Source organism: Pseudorca crassidens, chromosome 2, assembly GCF_039906515.1.
Source record: "Pseudorca crassidens isolate mPseCra1 chromosome 2, mPseCra1.hap1, whole genome shotgun sequence".
NCBI classification, from domain to species: domain Eukaryota; kingdom Metazoa; phylum Chordata; class Mammalia; order Artiodactyla; family Delphinidae; genus Pseudorca; species Pseudorca crassidens.
The window spans coordinates 155,182,294-155,203,858 of record NC_090297.1 but is presented as its reverse complement, the minus strand read 5'-3'; the positions used below and the strand labels follow the sequence as shown (position 1 = coordinate 155,203,858).

Below are 21,565 nucleotides of genomic sequence, written 5' to 3'. Positions count from 1 at the left end.
AACTCACATGCCCACTGCTCTGGTTCAGGATCCCAGTGCAATTAAAGAAAAAGAAGAGACCTTTTATTCCAAAAGGCTTGATGTCTTTTGATGACGTTTTTTGATGACTGTTTTCTTTCATATCATAATAGATATTTTCTTTTAGATGTAGCTTCTAACTGTCACTGTCATCAGACCGCTCTCTGAATCTGGTCTTTCATTGCCATTTGATTTATTTAGGGCTTTGCAGTTGTCTTTATTCCTCAGTGTAACTTGGGTCCATGGACAAGTGTGTGTCAGCCACTCCATCACGTGGAGTGCAAAGATAGCAGAATCTGTGCTTAAGTTTTATCTTTGAAGAAAACAAATTATACTGGCAAGAAACATAGACTTGCAAACTCAAATAAAATTGATTCCTGATGGAAATGTGACCTTCATGAAACTGTTGTTAAGAACCGTTTGTGAAGAACCGGTTGTGAAGAAATAAATGTGGTTTCTGAGCAAGTCTGACATCTAGTGGTCAATTGATATTTCTAAGCTAGCTAAAGGAGCCAGCTCTGTTCAAGTGAATTGTGATGGAACTGTTGTACAGATATGGTAAGCCTACAGACTGATGGAGTCAGTGCAATAAAGTTAAAAGGTAAGGAATGGAAAATTATGAAGGTTACTCAGATATTTGTTATACCTGTCTATGATCAGACAACTTAAGTGACTATGGACTCAGAGACATGAGTCCAGGCAATCACTTCACAAGGAAAAGAGGGACAGAGAAAGGAAAATGTGCATGGGATTGTATGTGTTTATTGATAAAAATAATAACTACTTTACATGATACCATATGACAAGTCTTATACAAACTGCTGCAAACATCACCGTCTTCCCGGAAACCTTGAAAAGTAAGTAATATGATACTTATGGCAGATGAAATTGAGAGGTTCAGTGACTTGCTGAGTTGCCCAAATTCTTATAACAAAAGTTAGTAGAGATAAATCCTTTGTCTAGAATTTATCTCTAGGATTTCCAGCTAGGCTATAATAGCCCAGCACAACATAACAGGCAGAGGAGATTAAGGGGTAATTATGGGGTAATAATATCATACTATTACTAAATATAAATAATACTGTTAATTAATATTGTTAAAATAAATAATAATAAACTATTATTATCCATAAATTGAAGACAAGTAAAAGAAAAAATAAACCTCTACCTTAACACAGAGTTTTAAATTTTATTTATAATCAATTAGCACATTTGTGTGAATTATTTTTAAGATTTGAAACTTTTTTCCCCAGTTTTATTTTTTGTGAGATATGAATGACGTATAACATTGGATTAGTTTTAGTTGTACAACATGATGCTTTGATGTAAATATACAGCGAAATAATCACCACATGTGTTTTCCTTTAGGGTGTCATAATTTGCAGCTGGAGACTACGTTAGAAGAGAAAAGACAAGCAAAGAAATCCTTACTCGCTCCACATCTCCAGTTTTCTGACCAGAGAGCAACTTTCAACATGACATGACTGCTTGGCCTTTGAGTATCACCAACGCTTCACCCTTTTAGAAGCCTTGGGTGGCTTCTTGCCATGCAATACGGTTGCCAAATAGGACGGTACTCTAGATATTTTTCTGACCTAAGCCCAGCACTCAGGAAGCTCAGTGAACCCCGAAGATTTAAATTAAAAAATTACGAGGCCTAGTCAGTAAGTATGGTTGGGCCTTAAATTGCTTTGCAGGCTGATTTTTTAGTCATTCTAAAAGACTTATGACATTATTCAGTTTTCAGCTCATAATTTCTAGAAGAACTCCTCTGAATCCCATGACATCTAAGAACCCTAACCATGGCATAGAGCCCTTGTCTGAGTCAGAAAACCCTAGTCTAAATGAGCTAGAGTGAGGCTTCTAGGGGCAACGTGATTCAAAAAGACACGGAGCAAATAACTTAGAACATGTTCATAAGTGTGTAACAAAGGAGGGGTAGGTGGTGATGTGCAGAAAGGGGCTGGGGGTGGATGCCCAGACTCATTAAGCTGGCACTGCCACTGCTCACAAGTTATTTGTTGTTTAATGGTGGGCTGCTTGCTGTGGAAAGAAATGTCAAGGCAGGAAACTGGCAGGCCTGGGATCAGGAGAAGGAAAAATTTTCTCTCATCTCAAGCCAAGGTGTTTCTTCATGAGAGAGGCTGACTCTGGGCTCTGGTCAACTACCTGACTTGGGGTGGTTCCTTGTGGCTGACTGTGAAGGCTGTATGTTCAAAGAGGTGTGTGATCTGAAACCATGAGTGTCGAAGCCAGCCTGTTGTCAACAAACTAGTGAATATAACAAAAATGAAGCAGACTCACAGATACAGAGAAAAAAATAGTGGTTACAAGTGGGGAGAGGGAAAGGGGAGGGTCAATATAAGGGGTAGGGGAAGAAAAGGGGTTATTATGGGATTATATGAAATTATCTGTGTGAAACTTTTTTTAACAACTTTATTGGAGTATAATTGCTTTACAATGGTGTGTTAGTTTCTGCTTTATAACAAAGTGAATCAGCTATACATATACATATATCCCTATATCTCCTCTCTCTTGCATCTCCCTCCCACCCGCTCTATCCCACCCCTCTAGGTGGTCAGAAAGCCCTGAGCTGATCTCCCTGTGCTATGCGGCTGCTTCCCACTAGCTATCTATTTTACATTTCGTAGTGTATATATGTCCATGCCACTCTCTCACTTCGTCCCAACTTCCCCTTCCCCTTCCCCCATCCCCAAGTCCATTCTCTACGTCTGCATCATTATTCCTGTCCTGTCCCTAGGTTCTTCATAACCATTTATTTTTAAGATTCCATATATATGTGTTGGCATACGATATTTGTTTTTCTCTTTCTGACTTACTTCACTCTGTATGACAGACTCTAGGTCCATCCACCTCACTACAAATAACTCAGTTTCATTTCTTTTTATGGCTGAGTAATATTTGATTGTATATATGTGCCACATCTTCTTTACTCATTCATCTGTCAATGGACACTTAGGTTGCCTCCATGTCCTGGCTATTGTAAATAGAGCTGCAATGAACATTGTGGTACATGACTCTTTTTGAATTATGGTTTTTTCAGGGTATATGCCCAGTAGTGGAACACCTGTGTCGTGTGGTAGTTCTATTTTTGGTTTTTTAAGGAACCTCCTTACTGTTCTCCATAGTGGTTGTATCAATTTACATTCCCAACAACAGTACAAGAGGGTTCCCTATTCTCCACACCCTCTCCAGCATTTATTGTTTGTAGACTTTTTGGTGATGGCCATTCTGACTAGTGTGAGGTGATACCTCATTGTAGTTTTGATTTGCATTTCTCTAATGATTAGTGATGTTGAGAATTCTTCCATGTGTTTGTGGGCAGCACCTGGGATGCTGGGTGCCTGGTTGGGGGCAGGACTGCAGACCGCAGAGGGCCCTGCAGATACGCTCTCCTGGGAACTGGATCGATCGGATCCTGGAGCAACGAGGAGCAATCAGGTCTGCACAACAAGGAGTTCTGCATTGTAAAAGAAGCACTAGGACATAGGGGCTGGAGGGTGGGGACACTGCGGGAGAGCCCTGCTAGAAAGCTCCCACAAAGAACTTTCTAGGTCAACAGAATTAGGGCTCGTGACCAAGACAGGGACACTGGGGAGTTACAAGCATGGGCAGTAAATGCAAATGCCAATAGGGACCCAACGGTCATATAAATGAGTATAACAGGCCCAACATGACAGACTCAGCACAAACTCCCTACGTTACCTGTTAACTGTGAGGGCCTGTTCTTTACTTCCACAGAGAAACAGTCTCCCTTGTGCTTGAAACATACGGCCCTCCCAGTCTGTTTCTCCCACTTTCAGAGACACGGGGATTATGAAATAAGACATCTGGCTTTAAATCATCTTCCCATGTTCCAGTAAGGGCTCAAATTGCGTGTTTTAAACCCTGTGAGCCACACCGAGCACTGCCGTGGGCTGTGCTGGGCCACTGCTCCCAGGCGTTATCACTAAATCCCACAGTGAGGGCAGGGCCTGTGGCCTGAATGAGTTGGGGGGCAGGGAGAAGGTGCCAGGCTGACAGAGCGCTAGCAGGGGGCCGGGAGGGTGTGGAAGCAGCGGGTAATCCTGGGACTGCAAAGCTTCCAGGACAGAGTCTGAGCAGCGCTCCCCAGGGAGTCTATGACAGAAGCTGATAAGGATGGTTGTGACTGGAAAAGCGGTGCCACAGTCAGTCATAGAAATTTAGGAAATCCTGAATTAACAGGGCTACAAGGGTTTCTTGACTCAACTTCCTAGAGCGTCTCAAGAGCTCCGGTGAATCGTGAACTCCCAAGAGGATAATTCATACAGGAACAGAGTTTTCCCCAAATGCATGTGGCTGAAAAACCCACTGCATCTCTGGGATGAGTATTCTAGAATGCCCACTGAGAAACCCCGGGACTTCCCAAGGTATAAGAGGGGTGTGTGTGAGGGGAAAGGCACCACCTCAGCGCGAAACAGCATCTCACAAAGGTGGTGAGGGTTAGGAGGGCGCAAGAAAACCGCAGGCAGTTGGCAAGCGATGACAAGATGCTCGTTTCAGTGGTGTCTGCTCCAAAAGACAAACCAGAAACAACAAGGGCGCGACGAGTGCATCCTGAGGTGAGAGAAGCCCACAAAAGAGTCACCAGGCCTCTCCTGACTGCCTAACTTTTAAATAAAAAATTAACTCTAAATTTGCACATGATTAGGAAAACTAGAGTAAAAATATAAAGATCTATTCCCTTCCATACAGGTGGTTGCCATTAACAGTCTTTTGTGCATTTTCAGGATCAGATACACAAATGTGTATAAGTGTATATATGCGTGTTTCCATATGTACATATATACATATATAGTATTTACAAATACAAACACTGTGGGTTTCTAAGTGGAATAATAGACATGTCCTTTTCTACACCTGCTCTTTTTCCTTTTGACCTGATGACGTATCAGGTCATCTTCCCAGTTTGCTCACAGACCTTCCCCGTTCTCCACACACGTTACTCCATACCACGGATGGATCCTAATTTCCTTCATCAGACCCCTCCTGAAGGATATCCGGGTTGTCTCTAGATTTTCCCCATTACGTAAGTATCCCTCATTGGACTTGCTGGTGCCTGACTTTATGCACACTTCTGTGCAAGGCAGAGTACTGGCAGAGGGCAGGTGCCTAGAAGTAAAAGTCTTTGGTCAAAGAGCAAGAGAGTTTTGAACTTTGATGGACGCTGCAAACCTCGCTCCAGAATTGAACACATTTATTATACTTAACATAGGCAAAGTGTGCTTGTTCCCTCGTCTACACCAGATGTTATCAGTCTTAAGAATTTCTGCCCATCAGAGGGGAAGAAAATCCCATGGTTTTCATCTGCATTTCCTAAAGAAGTTGGCCCCTCTTCATTTGTCTAGTAGCCAGCTGTGTTTCTTCTGAGTTGTTTGCTCATACGGGTAGAAACCATCCCCTGCCTTTTTAAAATTTGGTTATCCTTTTTCATTTATTTGTGGGTTATTCTCTATATCAACAGTAACCTTTATATGTTAATACACTACCAAACTTTTGTGTCTGTCATTTTGTTTTCTTTATGTCTTGAACTGTAGGAAAGTTTTAAATTTTCATGTAATTAAATATTTTTTACTTTATGGCTTCTGAGTTTTATGGCTTACTTAGGAAGGCTTCTGTACTCCCTACATTTACACAGAAATTCTTTCCTGTATTTTATATCTGCTTCTTGCATTTAGTTGCATTTACATCTTTTCGACTGATTAGAATTTGTGTATGCTGTGATGCAAATATATAATTTCTGTTTAAATGAATTATCAATGCTTCAATCAGTCAATTAGACAAAAAGTCAAGTTAGACTTTAAAATTGTCTAAGTTAAAATACAATTCTCAAGTAAACAGGGACCAGTTTCTGGACTTTTCCACCGATCTGTCATTCCCTCTGTCAGTGGCTTTATATGTTAATAGATCATATGTTAACATTACATTTTATTAATGTTAACATATATGTTCAAAATGTTTCATCTATCCTTTCGCAATAACTTTTTCAGGTGAACAATGAACTGACATCTAGATATTTACTAATTTTTGTGACTGTTGCGAATGGGATCTTTCCTTGTTTTTTAGTGTTATATCTGGCTTATGGGAAAGTAACTGACTTTTACATACTTAGACATACCTGATCACAATTCTGAACATGATCATTTCTAGTTTTTCCACTGATTCCTGCATTTGGAAAAAGCAGTCATTATCATCTGTGATTTTTGTTCTTTCCTTAGTAAAGGTTCCAGAACCGGCCCACCACCCCCCCGACTCTCCCCATGTTCTTCTCCTGCCTGATCCCACTTCCCCGCTGCACCTGACTCTAACCTGTCTGCGCTGCTGTAAAACACTGTCTGTTCACAGGGTGGTGATGACAATAAAAGGTATTCATATCTGTAAAGCGCCAAGGGCTCTGCCTACTTTATTTTATCTTGGGGTTGTCACTAGACACATCACATGCGTCCCTCTCTTTCCTAAGGCATGGACCCCACATGAAAGGGTGTCCTTGTATCTGGATATGGATTTTGTCACTTCAAGAGCTTTATCATATTAAAATTAATATCTAATACATATTAAACACTATGTGTCAGGAACATCCTAGGTGTGTTCCATAAGAACCACAAATAATATTGACAGCTAACCGTTAAGGAATAACCATTAATGCTGTTTTAATTTTAGCACACCGGATATATAAGGGGTATAAGTTCTAGTAGCATTAAAAAAAAGAAAGAGTTACCAATTCTAATAGTAGCTTTTCCTTTTCAACCACTTTCCAAAATTATAGTTCTCCTTTTCTGTCTAGCAGCTTTGTATGGTTCCTTCACCGATGGAGAAGTTATCCACTGGTACTGAGACAGAAATGATAAATATGCCATTTAAGTTACAGGTAATTTAGGAGGGTTTGATCTTCATTGGAAATTAAGATATTTTAAGTTAATAAAAGGTCTTCAATCTGCATTTCTGGGAAACTAAATTAAAGCATCACACAACATTTTCAAAAACAGAAAAGCCATTTCATTTGACTAAAAACTTAGTTTTAAGATGGCAGAAAGTACCTTGATAATTTTCTTTTAAGAAGGAAAGAAAAGCCATTAAAGAGAAATTCTTCCGAGAGAATTAAAACATGTTATATACCTCTGACTTGGCACTCCTTCCATTCTGGAGACCTTTTTTGATAACTGTTTTCATCACAGAATGATTTAAAGTAAAATAAATTGAAATTAGACTAATTATTTCCCAATGAGTGGCTATTTCCATTTAAAACCAAAAGCCAACTAATTATTGCTTTTCCCATAAAATTAAATATGAAATCTACATTATGTAATTGTACACTTATTTCCCCCTTTGTGTATTCTAATTTCTTCCTCAGAAACCTAAGATGCCATCTTGCAGACTGCCCACAGTGGCTACGATTTTGGCAGCAGCAAAGGGCAACTTTAAACATTTTGCATCTAAAGTGGCTTTGGATACCTTTGGATAGAAAGTACAGTCTGAGCCATTTTACAAAATGTGTGGCCATTTTACAAAACAGCTTGACAGTTCCTGCAAGTGTTAAACATAGAGTTACCCTATGACCCAGCAGTTCCACTACTAAATATATACCTAAGGGAAATAAAAACTTATGTCTGCACAAAAGCTTGCACGTGAATGTTCATAGAAGTATATTTCTGAAAACAAAAGGTGGAAAAAATTCAAATGTCAATCTGACAAATGAATAAACAAAATGTGGAATATCTGTACAATAGAATAGCATTCAGCTATAGAAAGGAATGATCTATTGATCCATGTTACAACATGGATGAACCATGAAAGCATTATATAAAGAAAAGCAGCCACTCTCAAAAGATCACATATTGCATGGTCCCATTTATATGAAATGCCCATAATAGCAAATCTGTAGAGACAGAAAGGAGATTAGTGGTTGCCTAGAGCTGAGAGTGTTGAGAGAATCAAAAAACATTGTTAATGTGTAATGGGTTTCTTTGTGGGGGGACAGAAATCTAAAGTTGGATTGTTGTGATGGTTACACACGTCTTTTAGTGGTTACACTAAGAACCACTGAATTGTATACATTAAAGGGTTAAATTATGGTATGTAAATTACATCCTAATAAAGCTGTTAAAATTATAATTTTATATTTATAAATTTGAAAATTCATCCAAAATGACAAATTCTTAAAACATGCAACCTAACAAGAATAACCCAAGAAAAGAAATATCTAAAAAATCTATGTCTACTTAAAAAGTTGTTTGTATAATGAAGTACCTTTACAGAAAATGATTTCCAGGGATAAATGGCTTTCCAAGTAAATTCTTCCAAATACTCAGGGAAGAAATATTGGTAATCTTACATAAATCCTTCCAGGAAACAGAAAATAATATATTGCTCAAAAATTTTATAAGGCCAACATAAGCTTCAGATCAAAACTAAAAAGAATATTACAAGAATAAAATCATAGGCCAGTTTCTCTTTTGAACATGTATGCAAAATTTGTAAACAAAAGCACAAACTGTATCCATGGTATGTAAAACAGTAATATATCACAATCAAAGTGGCTTTATTCTAGTAATGCAAGGTTGGTTTAATGTTCCCACATGAAACTGATCCCAGAAATGAATTAGAGTGGGAAAAAAAGTCATTTAAAAAAGAAGTCTTGGGAATTCCCTGGTGGCCCAGTGGTTAGGACTTGGAGCTTTCACTGCTGGGGGCCTGGGATTCAATCCCTGGTCAGGGAACTAAGATTCTGCAAGGCATGAGGCAGGGCCCCCCCAAAAATAAAAGAAAAAAAGAAGTTTCAACCAGGAGAAGCACAAGAGTGAATAAAAATAACAGATAACACCTTATGAAAAGTGGGTGAAGATTATGGAATACTTGAAACTTTTAAAACAAACAGAAATTGCTAAAGATTCAAGAGGATGTGACAAATGTTGTACATAGGCAAAAAATAAAATAAAATATACAAATGATGGGAGCCCAAAAATCCAGATACCCAAATCCCATCTCTGAAAATCCTCATTCAATGGGTTCCGGATTTCCTCTATGTTTCAAAATCTACAGGTGATTCTGATAGGATTCACAGACACAATGTAAAGCTTCTGCTTTACAGGGAATAATACCATATTATTTTGTTATTTTATAGTTATATTAACAGGCTGTACTATTCACAGATAAGTCTGATGTCAAAATGCACTCCCCACTAGGGTTAAAAAAGGAACTAGTGCTCTCTACTGCTACTTGGTGGCAGCATGCATGTATTGCAAGGGCAATTATTGTAGGAATCCAAATTAATGGAAGATTTTAGAATTGGAAGGCTACATAGAGGTCACCTAGTCAAACTTCCAACTATTATAGTTGTGAAAACTAAGGCCCATATAAATGAAATGATTTATCTCCAAAGAGGGTTAGTGAAAGAGTACAAAATAAAATATACCTCAGAACTTTTAATTTAGTGCTATTTTTATTAATCTCAATATTAGCTCAAACTTCAGTGTGACACATCTGGGATTGAAGTCTTGCTTGAATTTAGTGGTTGCGTGCCTTTTAGTAAGTTACTAAAACACTTTTAACTTCGCTTCTCACATATGTAAAATGGTGAGCCTTGACTGATATAGAGTATGAGATAGCCTAGCACTGTTTTCAACACAAACAAGTACTTAAAATTTTTTGCCTCTCATCCCTCTTAGACAACCTCTATTCTCTTAACAATAAAAGTGTCTTTCAGCTAGCAAAGCACCCCAGAGCTGACCACATTCTAGCAAGAGATATAGGATTATTTTTCTTACTGGTCGTTCTTTATACGTGATATTTGAACTGCACTGAAACATGAACTTCTCTTGTTTATACTGTATTAATGGACTTGATAGATGAATTTTAAAAAGTAATATGCAGGAATTAAGCTGCATTACTCTCAAGAAATATTATTCGATAGTGGTGGCTAGAATGATAAACAGTGTTTGGACAGGGAGTCCATATTGGATGTGAACTACCTGTACTCCCATTCGTCTATTAAGAATAAATAGAATCCTTTCAAAATCTGTTTTAAAGGGCAGTTATTTTCTTCTGCCTCATTTAAGTTACCTCAAGAAAAAGACAATCTCCTGAATCCTTGTTTAAAAGGCTTTTAATATAAAGCAAATAATGTTTTGCAACATTTCCCAAACTTTTCATTATCAAATTAGCTGAGGCTTCTCAACGATGATCATTTCACAATATCTCTATTTTCACCTTCTTTAAATGAATTGGCCTCATAGATGTGCCATTAAAACAGACCTGCACCCTCAACATATTTTAAAGTTTGTATTCAAACAGTATGAAGAAAACAGGATCAGGGAATTCAGCCATAAAAGTGAATGGATTACTGATACATGCTACATCATGGATGCAACTAAGTGAAAGAAATCAGACACGAAAGGCCACATATTGTATGGTTCCATTTATACGAAATGTCCAGCAATGGCAAATCCATACACACGGAAAATATTATACATTTGTGGTTGCCAGGGATTTGGATGAGACGGAAATAGGGAATGACTGCTTAAAATGGGTGTAGGTTTCCTTTTGGGGTTATGAAAATGTTTTGCAACTAGGCAGTGGTGACAGTTTCACAGCACTGTGACAGTACTAATTTCCACTGAATGGTACAGTGAATTGTAAAATGATCAAAATGGTGAATTTTATGTTATGTTCATTTTATTACAATAAAAAAGGAGAAAGAAATAGGGAAAGACTTTGAGTTTGAGAAAGTAAGGTGAACTGGTCAAGGAAAAGACAGCTCTACTGTTCAGTTTTCTCTCAGCTCTCCCAGTGCGTTAATCCTCAGCAAAAAGTAGCCTGAACTTGTAGATGACAGTCATTCAACACAGTCCAGGGAAAAGTAATAAAATAAAACCCAACTATTCTTATTTAGCACATCTATGACAGGTTAACTTCCTGCTCAGCCACATGGACATTCATGAGGACGTTTTACTTTAGGTGTCCTCTAGTTCAGCACTTTACTCACAGCTCATTCACACATGTATACAACAGCATTTCTTAATTTAATGGACTCTGCAGTGCTGGTTGTGATCAGTCTCATGAAAAGAAAAGGGAAGGAGGAAAAAGCCTCCACATTGGCTTGGTGGTCTTGGGATGAAATGGATGCAGAAGACAGCTTGAGTGTCAAACTGGAAACTTTTATTTTCCTTTTCCTCTTCTTTTTATCCCATGTCCTCCTGGGCACTTTATCGTAATTTTGCTGTGTGTGCTCTCTAATAGCCAGATGCAGATTCCAGGAAAATGACATATAAATGAATATAAATAATCTAATAGTTTTAGAATTTGCTTTGGCCATACTCCTGGTCTCATTCTACTTCTTGTAGCAGTTGGCTTTCAAGAGCATTAGCTATGTATATATTAAATATAATATACATATAACCAATATTAAATATTATATTGGTGTATAAATGTAATATATTACTGTTTAAATTAATGTATAACAATTATGTTTTATATTAACATGTATTTTTGCATAGCATATATTGTACACAAAATATATGACTAATGCAATGTATTTATATTTTTAATATGTTCACAATACTAATATGATATATCATTAATATTGATTATAAAACAATTACATCATAATATATAAATATATAATTATTATTATCTGATATAATACATTATATTTAAAGTATTCTATATAGCACAATACATAATGTATTATTATAAGACAAGTATATTATACAATATAAATAGTATATATTTTTAAATTATATATTACACATACAAGTATGTATAACTATTTATCATTTTATTTACGTAGGAATCTGTTCATAACAATTGATGTAAAAATATGCAATATTTTAAATCAAGTGGGCCATAATCTCACTACCTACACATAACTACTTTTAAAATCTTGAACCCTGTCTAAATCATGCTTACATATCTCTCAACCTGTTTTTCTACACATGCACATATACACACATTTATACACAATATATATGTATACTACCAGTTTTCAGTTCAATGTATATAAATATATGATATATATAATTATATTCCTGTGTATGTATACAAATATAAATCAAAGGGCTTCCCTGGTGGCGCGGTGGTTGAAAGTCCGCCTGCCGATGCAGGGGACACAGGATCGTGCGTCGGTCCAGAAGATCCCACATGCCACGGAGCGGCTGGGCCCGTGAGACATGGCCACTGAGCCTGCGCGTCTGGAGTCTGTGCTCCGCAACGGGAGAGGCCACAACAGTGAGAGGCCCGTGTACAGCAAAAAAAAAAAGTATGTGTATAGATATGTATTTCACATATTTATATAAATATATAAATAATGTATGTGTATATAAATACATGATTATATACATACACACACACAAATAGACTTATTTAAACAAAAGAGACCTAAATAAACATAGTTCTCGAAAAATAAAACTAGTATGCCTCACTGTTTCAATAACAGATTATAGTTTTCTACTGTATGTGCTTCTGTAATTGTTATGAACAATTCCCATTTGTTGAATGTTAAGTTGTTTTAATTTTTTGCCATTATTAATGAAGCTCTGAAGAATATGGTGGGCAAGATTACTTGAAAAACTCTCCTGAAAGAAAAGAGTTAGGTATGCTAGGTTAAATGTAAACAACTTATTTTTAAGTGCAAGTCTGATTTTTGAAGTGTGCAGTCGAAATTTCCAGGACCCATGAAGGAAGGGTGGTACATGTGTGAGAGTTATAGCTATATTAAGAGTGGATTGAAGATCTTGATAGCTTAGAACAGAAGCTGGCAATCCTGTTTTTATGGAGCAAAATAGCAAATATTTTAGGCTTTGTGGACCAAAGAGGCAAAATTGAGGATATTATTTAGGTACTTAGGTAACCATTTAAAATATTACCAGTTAAAATGTGAAAATTATTCATAGCTCATAGGCCATAAAAAGTAGGCAGCTGTCTGGATTTGGAATACAGGCCGTAGTTGAATGACACACCTGGTATAGAGACTTGTTTTTAAATGGCCATGACCACATGGGAGGCAGGAAGTAAGACTCCATCCCTACTAGATGGGAAGTTAGAACTAAACCTATCTATCTCTAGCTTCACCTTTAATGAAAGGGTGTGTCAGTAAAAAAAAATATCTGCTGGCAAAGGGAGACTAAGACCAAATTCTCTTGGCCTCTGCTCTGGGTAGGAAACAGGTAGGAAATCTTGAGAATTCTGAACCCCAGATCTGTGTTCACAGTGTTTGGGTTGCAAATTTATTTGTGGTCTTGCAAACAGAAGGTAAGAAATTACCTTAAAATGCTCCCAGATTGGTGGTATTCCAAACACAGAACTAAACACTCTCTGGAGTTGTAGACCTTCAACCCAGGCCTATAGCGTTCCCACAGATAAAGTTTAGCTAAACATGAGCTCATGATCTAAATTTACACAATCATGAAGAAATCAGCTACAATGGGAGAGAATCAGCAAAAACAATCAATACCAGAATTAGATTCCCAAGGCCATCCATTGAATGTTGGAATGATCAGGTGCAAGGCAGAAAATATACATAAAACTAGAACTGAAACAAGGAGCAAGGATGTTTTAAAAGACTGGGTAGGATCTTTAAAACATTTTTAAAGTACATGTCATTGATAAAGCTAAAAACTCAAAGGTTGTGTAAACAGCAGATTAATCATGGAGAAGAGTGAAATTATGCTGTTTTTAAAAATATGGCAAATCAGATTTTCTGCCTAATTATATAAGTAGATTTCTCTTAAAAAATACACATATTTTAAAGACTTATTGGCTGTAAAATAACTAAAGGATATTTCAGAGGGCTTCTCGCCAAAGAAAAGTGTGAAGTAGCAAAACACAGAAAGTGGAGGGGAAAAAATGTCAATATATACATTGCTATAGGGTGAACTAAGCCTTAGGCCAGCAACTATGAGGAGGAGCTGACCCTTAGATACTTACAACTAAGCTGGAATCTTCAAAAAGTTCAACTATTTATAACTAAAAAGATTTCTTAAAATTAATAACCAAGTGTTTTAATTGACATCAGAAGAGCAAAACAATAAACCCTCAGAACATAGAAAAATTAGATAATAAAGATATGAGCAGAACTTAATAAAACAGAAAAAAGTATAAAATTGAGGTGATTTAGTAAGTCAAAAAATATTCTTTGAAAATATTTTAAAAACACACTTTGATTAAGCAAGACAAAAACAAAAGTAAATAATACACAGAAAGAATCAGGACAATGTCATAGTAGAGAGTAAAAACAGAGAATATATGAAATGCCAGTAAATTTGAACATTTATGTAAAGTGGACAGTTTCCTAGCTCCTAGTTTACCAAAACTGACACAAGAGGAAATTTGCAGCTGGAGTTCTTGCACCAGTAAAGGAATTAAGTCAATAGTTTACAATCTTTCACCAAGAAAATACCAGACCCACCCAGATCTTTTGGGTGGGGAATTTTATCAAACTTCTATTAAACAGATAACATCAGTATTAATAAAGAAAAACTTCTAGAGAGTAGCAAAGGAAGAATGCTCCTTTATTCATCTTATGAAGTCTATATAATCCTAATACTGAAAATACATTAGGACTATAAGGAAAAAGAAATTTACACGTCAAATTTACTTGTAAGTATAAAAGCAAAAATTTTGATCTACGATATTAGCTACCCAAGTTCACTAGAGTAAGAAAAAGCATGAGTAAGTTAGGTCATCCAATGAATGAAAAGGTAGTTTAATGTCAAGAATATATATCAATAGATTGAAGTCACCACATTTTATTTCTTTCATCTGTCTCTTTAAAAAATGGATAAGTACTTATATTGATCTCTCTTGTACTAGGCACTGTGCTAAGTCACTTACATATTTACTCCTTTAAACCTTCTATCATCCCTGGGGGAAAGTTCTATTTTGCTTCCATTTCTTAGCTAAGACTCTAACCCCCAGGAAAGTAAAGCAACATTTGTAAGTTTTTGTGGATGGTAAGTGATGGAACCAGTACAGGAACATCCAAAGTCTGTGCTTGGAAACAGTGCCCCATGTTGACACTCACATTACAGATGAAAGGAAAGGAACTATGCACTTATATTACAGATTAATACCCACATAACAGGTTAAAGGAAAAAGAAACGTGTGCTTCTCTGAAAAGTTGTAAAGAAAGCATATCCATTTCTAAATACATTTCCCAATTTCTTTTGCTTGTTTTCTGACCTTTGTAGTGCATTCTGCCATGAGGAAAATTTTAATTCTTATATAATTAAATGTATCCTTTTTTTCTTTGAATCTTAGAAAGGTGTTCCTCATGAATAATTTATTTCAAGTCTCCCAGGTTTCTGATACTTTTACAGTTTCATTATTTTTTTACTTTTAACTAGTTGCTGTATCTAGAATTTAGTAATGATAGCCATATTCTCCCATTTTGTTGAATAAGTTTTGCTACTGACCCAAAATGTGAATTTTATTTTAATCTCAAATCTCTTATGCTCTTGCATCTAATTTTAAGATGTTTCCTATCCCACTGGTTGTTTTATCTATCTGAAACAAAATGCTACCTTAATTATAATGTAATTATAATATAATAAATGTAATTAGTAAACATAATACCATATATAATAAATAGCATAATATAAAATAACAAAATATAATTTACCATATAACAAGGTCAAAAGAGAACAAAACTATACAATCACTTGAAATATCCTCCAAAGATATTTTATAAAATTAAATATTCATTTCTAATTTAAAAGAAAGAGTAAAATAGGGATTGATGAATGCTTCTACAGTAAGACGAAATTATATATCTAAAAGAGAAAGAGGTAAATGATAAACTTTAGTAACACTGGCAATAAATACAGGACAAGATGAAGATGCCTGATATAATGTTAAAGAAAAAGAATTATGTAACATTGTCTTTGCAGCACTGATGAGTTCAGTGAAAAGAGAATCTCATAGAAAAGAGTATCTCGTTCTTCTTAATGTATGTACACTTGTCCACTGCATGAACATAACAGCTTATTTAACCAATATGTTACTGATCTGCAACTGGATTTCTAGGTTTCCATGGAATTTTATTATGCACAATTGTTACAAACTCTAGGACTTCCTCTTATGTTTATATCTTTTGAAAGAAACAATACCTCCGCAGATGATTTATCTGTGCTGGCTGCTAGCAGACTATGGCTACTTCTCAGTTCTTCCCTTTACATTCCTAGTCAATATGAAAACGGAAGGCAAGAAGGTCTTCTGTTTAGAGACTCTAAATATAGGTCTTGGTGATAAAGTCTTGGTGGTAAAGTCTAAAAATATCAACCCAGAACAAGTGTTTTTCCAGCTGTAACTATGTGTGATTCCCTTGGTTTTATTACTGTAGAGGATGTAATAAGACAAGACTGTAGGGTCTGCCCTCAAAGTGCTTCCAGTAAGATGAGGTAAGCCAAGTATGGTGGCATATCTAATTCAAGACAAAATACAATGGCTCTTTTTCTCTCATAGCAAAACTTCGTGGAGTGAATATCGAAGTCACTGTAGGCTCTTAATTAAAGGAACACAATAAATCTTGTATTGGAAGGTGGTTATTCTGGTCTCTTTGCAGAGATGAATTGGAAATTGTCTAGAAGAAGGAAAATTAGCTTAACCAAAGTTAAACTCATAAATAATTGAGCATCTGTGGCCTATGTTTCTCTTTGATCATAATTTCTCCCAATTTATACACCTCTTTGATACCCGATTAATCATTGTCAAAGATGCAATTAACAATGATTATTACTGTGTATTAGGTTTTGCCTGGGCCCTGAAGAAACCATCCTAAATTACGAGCTATGATTGTCACTTGATTTTCTCACAAAGAACAATCAGAACTCCTGGTCTTAAGTGGCTTGGAATGTGAAACTAAGAAGTCTCTTAGATATTATTAGAGGACCCCACAGAACCCATTGGTGAAAGTTTGGAAAACATTGGGCTTCTTAAAATTAATTCTTGTAGTGTGTTACGAAAGATGACTGAACCAAAAGGATAACAGTGTTTCTGGTTCTGTTGTTAGCGTTCTCCATGGAAACATTGCTGAAGCTTCTGGACTCAATTTCCTTCCCCATGTGTGAATGTCACTGAAAATATCCAACTCCATTCTATCCCCATATAACTTCAGAAACTAAGCAAAATGAAGACTCAAAATTCATTTCAAATAATGAAATGAAGATATAATGTAGAATGTAACTGGGAAAAAACCTGGTTTAAATTCTGGAAAGTACCAACTATGCAATTCTGGATAAGTTGCTTAATCTTGCTTAGTCTAATTTAATGTCCATCTCACAGGATGTTATGATGATTAATTTAATATCTTTGTATAACATACAGTGTTATGTAATTTCTTCCTGTTCTTCTTGAGTAAATTCATATCTTTAAGCAACTCACTTTAAGAAATAGTTACTTACTTGCTTAAATTACTCTTACCTTCTATTATCAGCTGAATTGTGTCCTGCTCAAGTTAATATGTGGAAGTCTTAACCCCCAATACCTCGTAATATGACTGTATTTAGAGATAAGGCCCTTAAATAGGTAATTGACGTAAAATGAGGTCAGATGGGTGGGCTCTATTCCAATATGACTGGTGTTCTTATAAAAAGAAAATATTAGGACACAGACATGCAGAGAGAACAAAGTAATTATTAGTAACCACGATCATGTCGTGAATGCATGGAATACGTCACCATTTGCCAACCACCGTGTCAAGTCAGCAGAAACTACAGAAATTAAGAGCTCACCGCAGAAATTCACACACCCGTGCACCAGGTAAGGGACCACAGGCAGAAGTTCACTCAGCCTTTCAGGGAGTCCCTCAGGGAGTGCACGCTCTCTCCTGGGCAGGGCGAGCACAGACACTTATCGGGAGTTGTACTACTTTTAAAATGCATTGATACAACCATGTCTCACTGGATGAGTCAGCAAACGCTTTTTGTAAACCCCAAATTCTCCACACCTCCCACCTTTGGCGCGGCCCTAGTCTCAAAGCTCCCGCCCCTGCTCCTCAGGCCGCGTCCCCATGTGAGGCGAGGCTGCGTGCGGACGCACGGCGAGCGCGCAGTCGTCCTCGAGCCCCGCCCCCACGGAGCCGCCTGCCGGTTTGAACCGCATCCCCGCGCGCGGAGGACGATGGGGCTGGCGCCAAGGGCCGGCGATTCGCCGCGGGAGGTGGCGCGGGAGCGCGGCGTGGAGGTGCTGGCCTAGCTGGGGCCCGTGGCCCTACGTCGTCTGGCTGCGACGCGGATCCTGCGCACGCTGCAGGGCGGTGAGCGCCCGAGGGGCCGGGAGGCGAGCCATGAGGCTAACCTCATGGCGAGCCGAGGACCCCCAGGCGGGTGTGGGCATCGTTTCCACAGCTTGCGTCCCCTAAGCCGCGCTCGGGCCATGATCACTCGGTGAAGCTGCGCGGCGACACCGCGGCCGACTTCTTCCCGCGCTGTGAGGACCTGTGCGCGCTGCAGGACTCAGTGCCTCTGCCCGCCTTGCGCCCTTCCCTGCGGGAGGGCCTGCTGGACTTAACGCCGACCGCCTCCGCAGGGTGGACTGGGCGCCGCTCCTGAGCACCCTCTGCCCCTGATCTGTATCCAGAGCTTCTTCCAGCCACGGCTGGGCGAGACAGGTTTGTAGTTCCCGCTTCCAGGGGCTCTCGTGTGGGCGCTGCGAAGCGGGGTTTTAGATGGTGCAAGGTGGAGGGTGGGCACTAGAATCGGTGCCCAGTGCCCGGGTGTGCGTGCACTAGACAGGGCGTGCGGCTTAGGACTCCTGCCAGCTCGGTGACCCCGGCCGAGTGCCTTAAGGCTTCTAGGTCTCAGTGTTCTCATCTGTAGCATGGGCTTAACAGGACCCACTCTCTGTGGCGGTTACAAGGACTCACTCTGTTAATGCTTGTAGACTCTGCAATGTAGAACACTTAGCACAGTTTGGAGCATCGTTAATTGTTCCACAGATGTAACCTGGTCTGTTGAATGACTTTGCCTGGTACAGACCAAAGCGATTAGGAAATTGATATATCCCAGCTTCATTTCCTTTCCATTAAAACAGGGCTCAGGATAAAAAAATCTTTTTTAAAAAAATAAATTCGTTTAATTAATTAATTAATTTATTTGGCTGTGTTGGGTCTTCGTTTCTGTGCGAGGGCTTTCTCTGGTTGCGGCGAGCAGGGGCCACTCTTCATCGCGGTGCGCGGGCCTCTCACTGTCGCGGCCTCTCCTGTTGCGGAGCACAGGCTCCAGATGCGCAGGCTCAATGGGCCCAGTTGCTCCGCGGCATGTGGGATCTTCCCAGACCAGGGCTCGAACCGGTGTCCCCTGCATTGGCAGGCAGATTCTCAACCACTGCACCATCCGGGAAGCCCAAAAAAGTCTTTTTTTCAATAGTCATATCATATAGTGGAAAGAGCACCGGTGTGAAGGCAGCTTAGGGTTTGAATTCCAGGGCTTATGCTGTCTGTGGCCTGCGCAGGTTACTTTTGAACTGCAATCCCCACACTTGTAAAATGACATTAAAAACCACTCTTTCTGAGGGTTCTTACAATTAATTAAGCACCTTATGTGTGTAAAGTATCCTGGCACTTGAATGAGTTGTCAGAACCAGGGGCTGCTGGAGACGATGCTTCTGCCCTAGGTAATCTCCCCTTCTACTGGGCAGCAGGTAAACACAAGCACAGTAGTCAGTGCTCTGGAAGAAGTGAGTTCTGGTGCTACAGAGCGCAAAATCTTTTTGTTTTTTAATTTAATTTTTATTCTATATTGGAGGATAGTTGATTTACAATATTGTGTTAGTTTCAGGTGTACAGTAAAGTGATTCAGTTATACATATATCCATTCCTTTTCAGATTCTTTTCCCATACAGTTTGTTACAGGATATGGAGTAGAGGTCCCTGTGCTATGCAGTAGGTCCTTGTTGATTATTTTATATATAGTCGTGTGTATATGTTAATGCCAAACTCCTAATGTATCCCTCCCCGCCATCTTTCCCCTTTGCAGAGCACAGAAACTTGGAAGGGAAAGTTCAGGGTAGGCTTCTTGGAGGAAGTGCCATCCTTTCTAAGGATATGTAGAAGCTCCTGGGGTGGCAGGAGAAAGCAGTGTGTTGAAGTTTGAGAAATGTAAGAAAATATGGCAAAACTAATGTACAGGACTGGAACTCAGGGTTTGGGAAAGAAATGAGAGTTGATACTGAGAACTTAGTGGGGCCCAACAGAAAGGCGCCTTGTTTGTCCTGTCAGAAGATTGGATGTTTATCCTGAAGGCTGTGGGAAACCCTAATAAACAATAAGATGGACTTCTGGTTTAGAGGCTCACTCGGACCTCCATGTGGAAGGCAGTTGATTGGGTGCAGCGTGAATTGTAATCTAAAGGTCCCACTTAAGTTATAAAAGGTTGGACTGCATTTTGGAGATCCGAGAGAGAATGGGTGGGGCCTGGTGACCAGTTAGAAAAGGGAGGGCAGCAAGCGTGGGTGACAGTTTACAGCTGCATCTTTTTGTGAGATACAGAGCACAGTAGGAAGGGATTGGGGGTGGCGAGAGGATCTTACTTCATCTTCAGTGCTTTAGAGGGGCCTGGTAGACGGGTCTGGGCCCAAGGTTCAGATCTGGGCTTTTTGGGAGGACAGGTGTTTGAAGGCATGTGAGATACTTAGGTTACCCACAAGACGATACAAAGAATCATAGGTCTGAGAGTTTTTTAAGTGAGTATATATATATATATATATATACATATATATATATATACATTTTTAAATTTTATTTATTTATTTATGGCTGTGTTGGGTCTTCATTTCTGTGCGACGGCTTTCTCTAGTTGTGGCAAGTGTGGGCCACTCTTTATCGCAGTGCACGGGCCTCTCTTAAGTGAGTATATTTGAGGATGTTTATAAGCTGAGAGAAAGTAGCCAGCAGAGGAAGGGTGTGAAGATTTAGGAGAGGAAATGATTGTTCATTTGTTTTCAAAAAGCTGAATACTTATCGTGTGCCTGGCCTTTTTCTAGGATCTGGGGTTCACACCATGTGTTATCTCTTCTGCAAGGACAGTTCAACTCATCCCCTAGTGAAGAGAAATCAGATTTTTCTTTGCATCCCATTCAGGTGTAGGAACTGTTCCATACCTCTGAAGGGACTTTACTTAACCAGAGTAATAAGTTAGAAATCAAAAGAAATTAGAGCTGGAAGGGACCTTAAAGACCACAGTACTTAATTTTGCCTAATATTTTACATTGATTGTAAGAAAAATTTATTGCAGAGCCCATTCTCTTCAGAGTTCCTTCACTGAACTTTCTTTATGTCTTGCATCCAGTGGGTCCAGCTTGTAGATTTTGGCCTCTTCCTAAATTTGCTTCTTCATCCACATTGCATTTTGCCCGGACTATGGCAGAAGCTCCTGGGTGGTTTCGCGGCCCCTGGACTCAGTTCCTCTAAGTTCATCTGCCTACTGGGATTGAGTGATCTTCTAACATGAAAAGATACGCCTAAAATAATGCTGCTAATGGCTTGCCCACACAGAGTTAGTGCATACTAGCCGCC

The 21,565-nt window shown here is 38.6% G+C and overlaps 1 long non-coding RNA gene across 2 annotated transcripts in view; it reads right to left on the bottom strand.

Annotated features, from left to right (window-relative positions):
• Window positions 1-18,105, bottom strand: part of LOC137220015 (uncharacterized) — a 52,587-nt gene extending 34,482 nt beyond the window's left edge. For both annotated transcript variants that reach the window (XR_010941413.1, XR_010941414.1), the window contains exons 1-2: window positions 18,006-18,105; window positions 6,779-6,890 (exon numbers count right to left, since the gene is read on the bottom strand). This is a non-coding gene — a long non-coding RNA (uncharacterized lncRNA). The remainder of the gene's footprint in view (window positions 1-6,778; window positions 6,891-18,005) is intronic.
• Between the last annotated feature and the right edge of the window lie 3,460 nt (window positions 18,106-21,565).